Raw genomic sequence first — 10000 nt, 5'->3', positions numbered from 1 at the left:
GCGGCTCGATCTTTTCTACGTCGTCGCCTATGTGTGCACGGGGTGCTCTTCACGTGGATGCTTGCCCTTCGTGTTAGAAATGGCACGCGACGGCGGCATTCAATCTTTTGTGCGTCGCCTCCATGTGCGCGGGGTTTAGGGTTCGCGTTTAGTCGCGTCCTCCGTGGCATGAGCGGCATGGCATGCCGCCATGCCTCGCTCTGGAGCTCTCTCGTGCCACTTTCCGAGTATACAAGAGCTCTTTGGAATTCCTTTGTGTTTGTGGTGCGGTCACACCAGCGCTAATACACCGGATCCCATCAGAACTCCGCAGTTAAGCGCGCTTGGGCCAGAACAGTACTGGGATGGGTGACCTCCCGGGAAGTCCTGGTGCTGCACCCTTTTGCATGCTTGTTTCGAGACCGTGGCATGGAAATCCCCTCGGATCACGTCTCGACTCTCCAACGCTGACATCGTGGTAGGAAACCCCCTCGCCTTGCCATGACGCGGCGCCTCCTCTCCTCGTCGCGATTGTCTTTGCGTACGTCGTGCCTGGCCCCTCCCTCTGCCTCGCTCTCACGTGATAACCCCCTCCTCAAGATGCGAGGTATTTTGGGAGCGGAGGGTGTGCCATGTTGTGGGGGGGTTCGGTGGAGCGGGGTTTTTCCGAGGAGGGAGGGCGTGCCATGTTGCGCGGGCGGGTTGTTGGAGCGGGGATTTCTGAGGAGGGAGGGTGTGCCATGTCGCGGGGGGGTGCCATGTCGTGGGGGGGTTTCTTGAGGAGGTCCGTCGGGGGGTGGAAGGTTCCGTGTCGCGGGAGGGGGTCGTGTGCAGTGGGGTGTGTGTGCCGTGTCATAGCGGAGCGGGATTTCTTAGGAGGGAGGGTGTGCCATGTCGTGGGGGGGTGAGGTGACGTGCCGTGGGTCGAGCGGGGTTTTTGGAGGTGGGGTGCGCGGGGGATACGCCGCGTCGTCGGGGGGTGCGGTGGGGTGGAGGGTGCGCCGTGTCGTGGGGGGGTGACGCGGGGTGGGCTGGGTCGAGCGGGGTTTTTGGAGGCGTGGCGGGGTCGTGTGGATGGAGCGGGGTTTTTCGAGGTGGGGTGCGGGGGGGATGCGCCGCGTCGAGGGGGGGTGCGGTGGGGTGTGCCGTGACGCGGGGTGGGGTGGTGTGGATGCAGCGGGTTTTTCGAGGTGGGGTGGGGTGGTGTGGATGCAGCGGGTTTTCCGAGGCGGGGTGCGCGGGGGCGTCGTGGGGGGGTGACGCGGGGTGGGGTGGGTCGAGCGGGGTTTTCGGAGGCCTGGAGGGAGCGGGGTTTTTCGAGGTGGGGTGCGGGGGGGGCGTCGTGGGGGGTGCGGTGGGGTGGGGGGGTGCGCCGTGTCGTGGGGGGTGACGCGGGGTGGGGTGGGTCGAGCGGGGTTTTCGGAGGCGTGGCGGGGTGCTGTGGAGGGAGCGGGGTTTTTCGAGGTGGGGTGCGGGGGTGCGCCGTGTCGTGGGGGGGGTGACGCGGGGTGGGGTGGGTCGAGCGGGGTTTTCGGAGGCGTGGAGGGAGCGGGGTTTTTCGAGGTGGGTGCGGGGGGGGGGGGGGGGGGGGGGCGTTGTGGGGGGGTGCGCCGTGTCGTGGCGGGTGACGCGGGGTGGGGTGGGTCGAGCGGGGTTTTCGGAGGCGTGGCGGGGTGCTGTGGAGGGAGCGGGGTTTTTCGAGGTGGGGTGCGGGGGGGCGTCGTGGGGGGGTGCGCCGTGTCGTGGGGGGGTGACGCGGGTCGAGCGGGGTTTCGGAGGCGTGGTGGTGTGGCGTGGAGGCAGCGGGGTTTTTCGAGGTGGGGTGCGGGGGGGCGTCGTGGGGGGGTGCGGTGGGGTGGGGGGGTGCGCCGTGTCGTGGGGGGGTGACGCGGGGTGGGGTGGGTCGAGCGGGGTTTTTGGAGGAGAGGTGGGGTGCTGTGGATGGAGCGCGGTTTTTCGAGGTGGGGTGGGGGGGGGCGTCGTGGGGGGGTGCGGTGGGGTGGGGGGTGCGCCGTGACGCGGGGTGGGGTGGGTCGAGCGCGGTTTTTTGGAGGCGTGGCGGGGTGGTGTGGAGGGAGCGGGGTTTTTCGAGGTGGGGTGCGGGGGGGGGCGTCGTGGGGGGGTGCGCCGTGTCATGGGGGAGTGACGCGGGGTTGGGGTGGTCAAGCGGGGTTTTTGGAGGAGAGGTGGGGTGCTGTGGAGGGAGCGGGGTTTTTCGAGGTGGGGTGCGGGGGGGCGTCGTGGGGGGTGACGCGGGGTGGGGGTGGTCGAGCGGGGTTTTGGGAGGAGAGGTGGGGTGCTGTGGAGGGAGCGCGGTTTTTCGAGGTGGGGTGCGGGGGGGCGTCGTGGGGGGGTGCGGTGGGGTGGGGGGGTGCGCCGTGTCATGGGGGAGTGACGCGGGGTTGGGGTGGTCAAGCGGGGTTTTTGGAGGAGAGGTGGGGTGCTGTGGAGGGAGCGGGGTTTTTCGAGGTGGGGTGCGGGGGGGCGTCGTGGGGGGTGACGCGGGGTGGGGGTGGTCGAGCGGGGTTTTGGGAGGAGAGGTGGGGTGCTGTGGAGGGAGCGCGGTTTTTCGAGGTGGGGTGCGGGGGGGCGTCGTGGGGGGGTGCGGTGGGGTGGGGGGGTGCGCCGTGTCATGGGGGAGTGACGCGGGGTTGGGGTGGTCAAGCGGGGTTTTTGGAGGAGAGGTGGGGTGCTGTGGAGGGAGCGGGGTTTTTCGAGGTGGGGTGCGGGGGGGCGTCGTGGGGGGTGACGCGGGGTAGGGGTGGTCGAGCGGGGTTTTGGGAGGAGAGGTGGGGTGCTGTGGAGGGAGCGCGGTTTTTCGAGGTGGGGTGCGGGGGGGCGTCGTGGGGGGGTGCGGTGGGGTGGGGGGGTGCGCCGTGTCATGGGGGAGTGACGCGGGGTGGGGTGGGTCGAGCGGGGTTTTCGGAGGCGTGGTGGGGTGCTGTGGAGGGAGCGGGGTTTTTCGAGGGGGGGTGCGGGGGGGCGTCGTGGGGGGTGACGCGGGGTGGGGGTGGTCGAGCGGGGTTTTTGGAGGAGAGGTGGGGTGCTGTGGAGGGAGCGCGGTTTTTCGAGGTGGGGTGCGGGGGGGCGTCGTGGGGGGGTGCGGTGGGGTGGGGGGGTGCGCCGTGTCGTGGGGGGGAGACGCGGGGTGGGGTGGGTCGAGCGGGGTTTTCGGAGGCGTGGTGGTGTGGCGTGGAGGGAGCGGGGTTTTTCGAGGTGGGGTGCGGGGGGGGCGTCGTGGGGGGGTGCGGTGGGGTGGGGGGGTGCGCCGTGTCGTGGGGGGGTGACGCGGGGTGGGGTGGGTCGAGCGGGGTTTTTCGAGGTGGGGTGCGGGGGGGGGGGGGGGGGGGGGATATGCGCCGCGTCGTGGGGGGGTGCGCCGTGTCCTGGGGGAGTGACGCGGGGTTGGGTGGGTCGAGTGGGGTTTTTCGAGGTGGGGTGCGGGGGGGGGGGGGATATGCGCCGCGTCGTGGGGGGGTGCGGTGGGGTGTGGGGGGTGTGCCGTGTCGTGGGGGGCTGACGCGAGGTGGGGTGGGTGGAGCGGGGTTTTCGGAGGTGGGGTGTGGGGGGTGTGCCGTGTCGTGGGGGACTGACGCGAGGTGGGGTGGGTCGAGCGGGGTTTTCGGAGGCGTGGTGGGGTGGTATGGAGGGAGCGGGGTTTTTCGAGGTGGGGTGCGGGGCGGCGTCGATGGGGGGTGCGGTGGGGTGGGGGGTGCGCCATGTCGTGGGGGGGTGACGCGGGGTGGGGTGGGTCGAGCGGGGTTTTCGGAGGCATTTGTGGTGTGGCGTGGAGGGAGCGGGGTTTTTCGAGGTGGGGTGCGGGGGGGGGGGGGGCGTCGTGGGGGGTGCGGTGGGGTGGGGGGGTGTGCCGTGTCATGGGGGAGTGACGCGGGGTTGGGTGGGTCGAGCGGGGTTTTTCGACGTGGGGTGAGGGGGGGTGGGGGGGTGCGCCGTGTCGTGGGGGGGTGCGGTGGGGTGTGGGGGGTGTGCCGTGTCGTGGGGGGGCTCACGCGAGGTGGGGTGGGTCGAGCGTGGTTTTCGGAGGCGTGGTGGGGTGGTGTGGAGGGAGCGGGGTTTCTGGAGGTGGGGTGCGGGGGGCATCGTGGGGGGGTGCGGTGGGGTGGAGGGTGCGCCGTGTCGTGGGGGAGTGAGGCGGGGCACGGTGGGTCGAGCCTGGTTTTTGGAGGAGTGGTGGGGTGCTGTGGATGGAGCGGGGTTTTTCGAGGTGGGGTGGGGGGAAGGCGCCGCGTCGTAGGGGGGTGCGGTGGGGTGGGGTGGGGGGGTGTGCCGTGTCGTGGGGGGTGACGCGGGGTGTCGCGATGCCCCCTCCCCCCCACCATGCCCCGACATGACGCGACGCGCCCCCTCCCCAACATAACATGACAACCCCCCTCCCCCCCCCATGACATCCCCCCATCCCCCATGACACGACACGACGCGATGCGCCCCCCCCATGACGTCCCCCCCTCAAAAATTCGCCTCCCCCCTCAACACACACCACCCCCCCCCCTCCCCCCCCTCAAAAATTCGGCCCCCCCATGACATCCCCCCCAGCCCCCATGACACGATGCGACGCGACGCGCCCCGCCATGACACGACACGACACGACGCGCCCCCCCCTTCCCCCCTCAACACACACCACACCATGTCGCGACGTGCCGCGCCCCCCCCCCCCCATGACATCCCCACCCCAGCCCCCCCACCCACGACACGACATGATGCGACGCACCCCCCCCCCCCCCCCCCCCGATGACATGACACGATGCGACGCGCATCCCCCCCCTCCCCGCCCCCCCATGACACGACACGATGCGATGTGCCACCCTCCCCTTAACACACACACCCACCCAACGCAATGCCCCCCCCCCCCCCCCCCCCCCGCGCCCCATGGCCTGACACGACGCGACGTGCTCCCCTCCCCTTAACACACCCACCCACCCTCCATGACGCCCTCCATGACGCCACGTGGAGGGGGGGGGGGGGAGGGGTGGTGTTTTGTGTGTTGAGGGGGGGTGGGGTGGTGTGTGTTGGGGGGGGGGGGGCGAATTTTTTGGGGGCAGGGGCGGGGGAGGGGTGGGGTGGTGTGTGTTGAGGGGGGGAGCGAAATTTGAAGGGGGGGAAGGGGAGGGGTGGAGTGGTGTGTGTTGAGGGGGGGGGGGGGGGATTCTTGAGGGGCGGAGAGGGGTGGTGTGGTGTGTGTTGAGGGGGGGGGGGGGAGGGGTGGTGTGGGGTGGTGTGTGTTGAGGGGGGGGCGGGGGTGGGGAGGGGTGGTATGGCGTGGTGTGTGTTGAAGGGGGGGGGCGAATTTTTGGGGGGGGGAAGGGGCGAAATTTGGACGGGGGGGCGAATTTTTTGGGGGGGGGGAGGGGTGGGGTGGTGTGTGTTGAGGGGAAGGCGAAATTTGGAGGGGGGGAAGGGGAGGGGTGGTGTGGTGTGGTGTGGTGTGTGTTGAGGGGGGTGGCCGAATTTTTTTGGGGGGGGGGGGGGGGTGGGGTGGTGTGTGTTGGGGGGGGGGGCGATTTTTTTGGGGGCGGGGGGGGGGGGGGGGGGGGGGGGGGAGGGGTGGGGTGGTGTGTGTTGAGGGGGGGGCGGAATTTGGTGGGGGGGAAGGGGAGGGGTGGTGTGGTGTGTGTTGAGGGGGGGGGAGGGGTGGTGTGGTGTGTGTTGGGGGGGGGGGGGGGGTGGGGTGGTGTGTGTTGAGGGGGAAGGGGTGGGAAATTTTGGGGGGGGGGGGCGAATTTTGGAGGGGGGGGGGGAGCGGTGGTGTGGTGTGGTGTGTGTTGAGGGGGGGGGCGAATTTTTGGGGGGGGGAAGGGGCAAAATTTGGAGGGGGGGTGAATTTTTGGGGCGGGGGGGGAGGGGTGGGGTGGTGTGTGTTGAGGGGGGGGCGAAATTTCGAGGGGGGGAAGGGGAGGGGTGGTGTGGTGTGTGTTGGGGGGGGGGGGATTTTTGAGGGGGGGGGGGGAGGGGTGGTGTGGTGTGTGTTGAGGGGGGGGGGGGGGGGGCAAAATTTGGAGGGCGGGGGGGGAGGGGTGGTGTGGTGTGGTGTGTGTTGAGGGGGGAGGGGGGGGAGGGGTGGTGTGGTGTGGTGTGTGTTGAGGGGGGAGGGGATTTTTTAGGGGGGGGGGGGGGTGGGGTGGTGTGTGTTGAGGGGGGGGGGGGGGGAATTTTTGGGGGGGGGGGGGGAGGGGTGGTGTGGTGTGGTGTGTATTGAGGGGGGGGGGGATTTTTGAGGGGGGGGGAGGGGTGGTGTGGTGTTTGTTGAGGGGGGGGTGGGGAGGTGTGTATTGAGGGGGAGGGGTGCGAATTTTTGGGGGGGGGGGGGGGGGGGGGCAAAATTTGGAGGGGGGGGGGGAGGGGAGGGGGGGGGCAAAATTTGGAGGGGGGGGGGGGAGGGGTGGTGTGTGTTGGGGGGGGGGGATTTTTGAGGGGGGGGGGGGAGGGGTGGTGTTTTGTGTGTTGAGGGGGGGGGGGGGGGGGATTTTTGAGGGGGGGGGAGGGGTGGTGTGGTGTGTGTTGAGGGGGGGGGGATGTGGTGGTGTGTGTTGGGGGGGGGGGGGGGGAAATTTTGGGGGGGGGGGGGGGGGAATTTTTGGGGGGGGGGAGGGGAGGTGTGGGGTGGTGTGTGTTGAGGGGGGTGAGGGGCGAATTTTGGAGGGGGGGGAGGGGTGGTGTGGTGTGGTGTGTGTTGAGGGGGGGGCCAATTTTTTGGGGGGGGGGGCAAAATTTGGAGGGGGGGGGGAGGGGTGGTGTTTTGTGTGTTGAGGGGGGGGGGGGGGGGGAATTTTTGAGGGGGGGGGAGGGGTGGTGTGGTGTGTGTTGGGGGGGGGGGTGGGGTGGTGTGTGTTGAGGGGGGTGGGGGGGGGGGATGGGTGGTGTGGTGTGGTGTGTGTTGAGGGGGGGGTCGAATTTTTGGGGGGGAGAAGGGGCGAAATTTGGAGGGGGGGGGGGAGGGGTGGGGTGGTGTGTGTTGAGGGGGGGGCGAAATTTGGAGGGGGGGAAGGGGAGGGGTGGTGTGGTGTGGTGTGGTGTGTGTTGAGGGGGGGGGGGGAAGGGTGGGGAGGTGTGTATTGAGGGGGGGGGGGCGAATTTTTGGGGGGGGGGAGGGGTGGTGTGGTGTGGTGTGGTGTGTGTTGAGGGGGGTGGCCGAATTTTTTTGGGGGGGGGGGGGGGGTGGAGTGGTGTGTGTTGGGGGGGGGGGGGGCGAATTTTTTGGGGGCGGGGGGGGGGGGGGAGGGGTGGGGTGGTGTGTGTTGAGGGGGGGGGAGGGGTGGTGTGGTGTGTGTTGGGGGGGGGGGGTGGGGTGGTGTGTGTTGAGGGGGGAGGGGTGGGAAATTTTTGGGGGGGGGGGGGGGCGAATTTTGGAGGGGGGGGGAGCGGTGGTGTGGTGTGGTGTGTGTTGAGGGGGGAGGCGAATTTTTGGGGGGGGGAAGGGGCAAAATTTGGAGGGGGGGCGAATTTTTGGGGCGGGGGGGCGAGGGGTGGGGTGGTGTGTGTTGAGGGGGGGGCGAAATTTCGAGGGGGGGAAGGGGAGGGGTGGTGTGGTGTGTGTTGAGGGGGGGGGGGAGGGGTGGTGTGGTGTGTGTTGAGGGGGGGGGTGGGGTGGTGTGTGTTGAAGGGGGGGGGGGGGGGGGCGAATTTTGGAGGGGGGGGGAGGGGTGGTGTGGTGTGGTGTGTGTTGAGAGGGGGGCCCAATTTTTTTTTGGGGGGGGGGGGGGGGGGCAAAATTTGGAGGGGGGGGGGGAGGGGTGGTGTGGTGTGGTGTGTGTTGAGGGGGGGGGGGGATTTTTGAGGGGGGGGGGGGAGGGGTGGTGTGGTGTGTGTTGAGGGGGGGGCGGGGAATTTTTGAGGGGGGGGGGAAGGGTTGTGTGGTGTGTGTTGGGGGGGGGGGGGTGGGGTGGTGTGTGTTGGGGGGGGGGCGAATTTTTTGGGGGCGGGGGGGGAGGGGTGGGGTGGTGTGTGTTGAGTGGGGGGCGAAATTTCGAGGGGGGGAAGGGGAGGGGTGGTGTGGTGTGTGTTGGGGGGGGGGGGATTTTTGAGGGGGGGGGGGAGGGGTGGTGTGGTGTGGTGTGTGTTGAGGGGGGGGGGGGGGGGCAAAATTTGGAGGGGGGGGGGGAGGGGTGGTGTGGTGTGGTGTGTGTTGAGGGGGGGGGGGGGAGGGGTGGTGTGGTGTGGTGTGTGTTGAGGGGGGAGGGGATTTTTGAGGGGGGGGGTGGGGTGGTGTGGTGTGTGTTGAGGGGGGGGCGGGGAATTTTTGAGGGGGGGGGTGGGGTGGTGTGTGTTGAGGGGGGGGGGGGAATTTTTGGGGGGGGGGGGGAGGGGTGGTGTGGTGTGGTGTGTGTTGAGGGGGGGGGGGATTTTTGAGGGGGGGGGAGGGGTGGTGTGGTGTTTGTTGAGGGGGGGGGTGGGGAGGTGTGTATTGAGGGGGGGGGTGGGGAGGTGTGTATTGAGGGGGGGGGTGCGAATTTTTGGGGGGGGGGGGGGGGCAAAATTTGGAGGGGGGGGGGGGGAGGGGAGGGGGGGGGGCAAAATTTGGAGGGGGGGGGGGAGGGGAGGGGGGGGGGCAAAATTTGGAGGGGGGGGGGGAGGGGTGGTGTCGTGTGGTGTGTGTTGGGGGGGGGGGATTTTTGAGGGGGGGGGGGGATTTTTGAGGGGGGGGGGGGAGGGGTGGTGTTTTGTGTGTTGAGGGGGGGGGGGGGGATTTTTGAGGGGGGGGGAGGGGTGGTGTGGTGTGTGTTGAGGGGGGGGGGATGTGGTGGTGTGTGTTGGGGGGGGGGGGGGGGGGGAATTTTTGGGGGGGGGGGGGGGGGGGGAATTTTTGGGGGGGGGAGGGGAGGTGTGGGGTGGTGTGTGTTGAGGGGGGTGAGGGGCGAATTTTGGAGGGGGGGGAGGGGTGGTGTGGTGTGGTGTGTGTTGAGGGGGGGGCCAATTTTTTGGGGGGGGGGCAAAATTTGGAGGGGGGGGGGAGGGGTGGTGTTTTGTGTGTTGAGGGGGGGGGGAATTTTTGAGGGGGGGGGAGGGGTGGTGTGGTGTGGTGTGTGTTGAGGGGGGGGGCGAATTTTTGGGGGGGAGAAGGGGCGAAATTTGGAGGGGGGGGGAGGGGTGGGGTGGGGTGTGTTGAGGGGGGGGCGAAATTTGGAGGGGGGGAAGGGGAGGGGTGGTGTGGTGTGGTGTGGTGTGGTGTGTGTTGAGGGGGGGGGGGGAAGGGTGGGGAGGTGTGTATTGAGGGGGGGGGGGGCGAATTTTTGGGGGGGGGGAGGGGTGGTGTGGTGTGGTGTGGTGTGTGTTGAGGGGGGTGGCCGAATTTTTTTGGGGGGGGGGGTGGAGTGGTGTGTGTTGGGGGGGGGGGGGGGGGCGAATTTTTTGGGGGCGGGGGGGGGGGGGGGGGGGGAGGGGTGGGGTGGTGTGTGTTGAGGGGGGGGGGAGGGGTGGTGTGGTGTGTGTTGGGGGGGGGGGGGGTGGGGTGGTGTGTGTTGAGGGGGGAGGGGTGGGAAATTTTTTGGGGGGGGGGGGCGAATTTTGGAGGGGGGGGAGCGGTGGTGTGGTGTGGTGTGTGTTGAGGGGGGAGGCGAATTTTTGGGGGGGGGAAGGGGCAAAATTTGGAGGGGGGGCGAATTTTTGGGGCGGGGGGGGGAGGGGTGGGGTGGTGTGTGTTGAGGGGGGGGCGAAATTTCGAGGGGGGGAAGGGGAGGGGTGGTGTGGTGTGTGTTGAGGGGGGGGGGGAGGGGTGGTGTGGTGTGTGTTGAGGGGGGGGGTGGGGTGGTGTGTGTTGAAGGGGGGGGGGGGCGAATTTTGGAGGGGGGGGGAGGGGTGGTGTGGTGTGGTGTGTGTTGAGAGGGGGGCCCAATTTTTTTTTGGGGGGGGGGGGGGGCAAAATTTGGAGGGGGGGGGGAGGGGTGGTGTGGTGTGGTGTGTGTTGAGGGGGGGGGGGGATTTTTGAGGGGGGGGGGGAGGGGTGGTGTGGTGTGTGTTGAGGGGGGGGCGGGGAATTTTTGAGGGGGGGGGGAGGGGTTGTGTGGTG

The 10000-nt window shown here is 69.3% G+C and overlaps 1 non-coding gene across 1 annotated transcript; it reads left to right on the top strand.

Moving 5' to 3' along the window:
* Positions 1-262: 262 nt before the first annotated feature.
* Positions 263-381, top strand: LOC148023999 (5S ribosomal RNA). The gene has a single exon (XR_015694054.1). It is a non-coding gene; the product is annotated as a 5S ribosomal RNA (ribosomal RNA).
* The last annotated feature ends 9619 nt before the right edge of the window (positions 382-10000 follow it).

Source organism: Lygodium microphyllum, chromosome 16 (genome assembly GCF_053477565.2).
Source record: "Lygodium microphyllum isolate KBCC chromosome 16, Lygodium_microphyllum_v1.1.10, whole genome shotgun sequence".
Lineage (NCBI taxonomy): Eukaryota > Viridiplantae > Streptophyta > Polypodiopsida > Schizaeales > Lygodiaceae > Lygodium > Lygodium microphyllum.
The sequence above is the reverse complement of the archived record's forward strand: the minus strand, read 5'-3'. Positions and strand labels throughout refer to the sequence as shown.